This window comes from Homarus americanus, unplaced genomic scaffold (genome assembly GCF_018991925.1).
Source record: "Homarus americanus isolate GMGI-L3 unplaced genomic scaffold, GMGI_Hamer_2.0 scaffold32583, whole genome shotgun sequence".
NCBI classification, from domain to species: domain Eukaryota; kingdom Metazoa; phylum Arthropoda; class Malacostraca; order Decapoda; family Nephropidae; genus Homarus; species Homarus americanus.
The window spans coordinates 3,831,957-3,835,278 of record NW_024713129.1 but is presented as its reverse complement, the minus strand read 5'-3'; positions in this window follow the sequence as shown (position 1 = coordinate 3,835,278).

Genomic DNA, 3,322 nt, shown 5'->3' with positions numbered 1-3,322 from the left:
AGGCGGTGGGGGTGATGGTCTCAGCACTGTTGAGGTGGTGGGGATGTGATGGTTCCCAGCACTGGCACTGTTGGGGGCGATGGGACGATCCCGAGCACTGTTGGAGGCGGTGGGGTGATGGTCCCTAGCACTATTCAGGCGGTGGGAGGTGATGGTCCCTAGCACTGTTGGAGGCGGTGGGAGGTGATGGTCTCCTGGCACTGGCACTATTCAGGCGGTGGGGGTGATGGTCCCTAGCACTGTTGATTCGGTGGGAGGATGGTCCCTGGCACTGTTGGAGGCGGTGGGAGGTGATGGTCCCTAGCACTGTTGAGGCGGTGGGAGGTGATGGTCTCTGGCACTGTTGAGGCGGTGGGGTGATGGTCCCTGGCACTGTTGAGGCGGTGGGGGTGATGGTCCTCAGAACTGTTGAGGCGGTGGGAGGTGATTGTCCCGAGCACTGTCGAGGCTGGTGGGGGTGATGGTCCCTGGCACTGTGGAGGCGGTGGGGAGGTGATTGTCCCGAGCACTGTTGGAGGCTGTGGGGGGGTCATGGTCCCTAGCACTGTTGATTCGGTGGAGGATGATCCCTGGCACCTTGAGGTGGTGGGAGGTGATTGTCCCGAGCACTGTTGGAGGCGGTGGGGGGTGATGGTCCCTAGCACTGTTGAGGCGGTGTGGAGGATGGTCCCTGGCACTGTTGGAGGTGGGAGGTGATGGTCCCTGAGCACTGTTGAGGTTGGGGGGGTGATGGTCCCTAGCACTGTTGGGATCGGTGGAGTGATGGTCCCTGGCACTGTTGAGGTGGTGGGAGGTGATTGTCCCAGCACTGTTGAGGCGGTGTGGGGGTGATGGTCCCTAGCACTGTTGAGGCGGGAGTGATGGTCCCGGCACTGTTGAGGTGGTGGGGGATAATGATCTCAGCACTTGGAGGCTGTGGGGTGATGGCACTGGCACTGTTCAGGCGGTGGGGGTGATGGTCCCTATCACTGTTGAGGCAGTGAGGTGATTGTCCCGAGCACTGTTGAGGCGGTGGGGTAATGGTCCCTGGCACTGTTGAGGCGATGGGAGGTGATGGTCCCGAGCACTGTTGAGGGGGTGGGGGTGATGGTCCCTAGCACTGTTGGAGGCTGTGGGGGGGTGATGGTCCCTAGCACTGTTGAGGAGATGGGAGGTGATGGTCCTGAGCACTGTTGAGGCTGTGGGGGTGATGGTCCCTAGCACTGTTGAGGCGGTGGAGGTGATGGTCCCGGAGCACTGTTGAGGCTGTGGGGGGTGATGGTCCCGGCACTGTTGAGGCGATGGAGGTGATGGTCCCGAGCACTGTTGAGGCGGGGGGGTGATGGTCCCAGCACTGTTGAGGCGGTGGGAGGTGATTGTCCTGAGCACTGTTGAGGCTGTGGGGGTGATGGTCCCTGGCACTGTTGGAGGCGATGGGAGGTGATGGTCCCGAGCACTGTTGAGGCTGGGGGGTGATGGTCCCTAGCACTGTTGGAGGCGGTGGGGGGTGATGGTCCCTAGCACTGTTGAGGCTGTGGGGGTGATGGTCCCTAGCACTGTTGAGGCGGTGGGGGTGATGGTCCCTGGCACTGTTGGAGGCGGTGGCAGGTGATGGTCCCTAGCACTGTTGAGGGGTGGGGGGGGTGTCCCTAGCACTGTTGGAGGCGGTGGGGGTGATGGTCCCTGGCACTGTTGGAGGCGGGTGGGAGGTGATTGTCCCGAGCACTGTTGAGGCTGTGGGGGTGATGGTCCCTAGCACTGTTGAGGCGGTGTGGAGTGATGGTCCCTGGCACTGTTGAGGTGGTGGGAGGTGAGTGTCCCGAGCACTGTTGGAGGCTGTGGGGGGTGATGGTCCCAGCACTGTTGAGGCGGTGTGGAGTGATGGTCCCTGGCACTGTTGAGGTGGTGGGGATGATGATCCCAGCACCTGGTGAGGCGGTGGGGTGATGGTCCCTGGCACTGGCACTGTTCAGGCGGTGGGGGGTGATAGTCCCATCACTGTTGGAGGCAGTGGAAGGTGATGGTCCCTAGCACTGTTGGAGGCTGTGGGGGTAATGGTCCCTGGCACTGTTGGAGGCGATGGAGGTGATGGTCCTGAGCACTGTTGAGGGCAGTGGGGGTGATGGTCCCTAGCACTGTTGGAGGCTGGTGGGGTGATGGTCCCTAGCACTGTTGAGGGATGGGAGGTGATGGTCCTTAGCACTGTTGAGGCTGTGGGGGGTGATGGTCCCTAGCACTGTTGAGGCGGTGGGAGGTGAATGTCCTGAGCACTGTTGAGGCTGTGGGGGTGATGGTCCCTGGCACTGTTGAGGCGATGGGAGGTGATGGTCCCGAGCACTGTTGAGGCTGTGGGGGTGATGGTCCCTAGCACTGTTGAGGCGGTGGGAGGTGATTGTCCCGAGCACTGTTGAGGCTGTGGGGGTGATGGTCCCTGGCACTGTTGAGGCGGTGGGAGGTGATGGTCCCGAGCACTGTTGAGGCTGGGGGTGATGGTCCCTAGCACTGTTGAGGCGGTGGAGGGTGATGGTCCAGCACTGTTGAGGCTGGGGGTGATGGTCCCTAGCACTGTTGAGGCGGTGTGGGGTGATGGTCCCTGGCACTGTTGGAGGCGGTGGCAGGTGATGGTCCCAGCACTGTTGAGGCGGTGGGGGTGTCTCAGCACTGTTGAGGCGGTGGGGGGTGATGGTCCCTGCACAGTTGAGGCGGTGGTGGGGGTGATGGTCCCTAGCACTGTTGAGGCGGTGGGCGGTGATGGTCCTAGCACTGTTGAGGCGGTGGGGGCGGATGTCCCCAGCACTGTTGAGGCAGTGGGGGTGATGGCCTTGCACTGTGGAGGCGGTGGGGGGGTGATGGTCCCGAGCACTGTTGAGGCGGTGGGGGTGATGGTCCCTGGCACTGTTGGAGGCGGTGGGGGTATTGGTCCTGAGCACTGTTGAGGCGGTGTGGGTGATGGTCCCTAGCACTGTTGAGGCGGTGGGCGATGGTCCTGAGCACTGTTGGAGGCGGGGAGGTGATGGTCCCTAGCACTGTTGAGGCGGTGGGGGGGGTGATGGTCGCTAGCACTGTTGAGGCGGTGGGGGTGATGGTCCCTGGCACTGTTGGAGGCGGTGGGGGGGGATGGTCCCGAGCACTGTTGAGGCGGTGTGGGGGTGATGGTCCCTAGCACTGTGAGTCGGTGTGGAGGATGGTCCCTGGCACTGTTGAGGCGGTGGGGAGATGGTCCCTAGCACTGTTGAGGCGGTGGGGGTGATGGTCCTTTCACTGTTGGAGGGTGGGGGGTGATGGTCCCGAGCACTGTTGAGGCGGTGGGGGTGAGCAATACGTAACTGAACGAAGGGCTTGA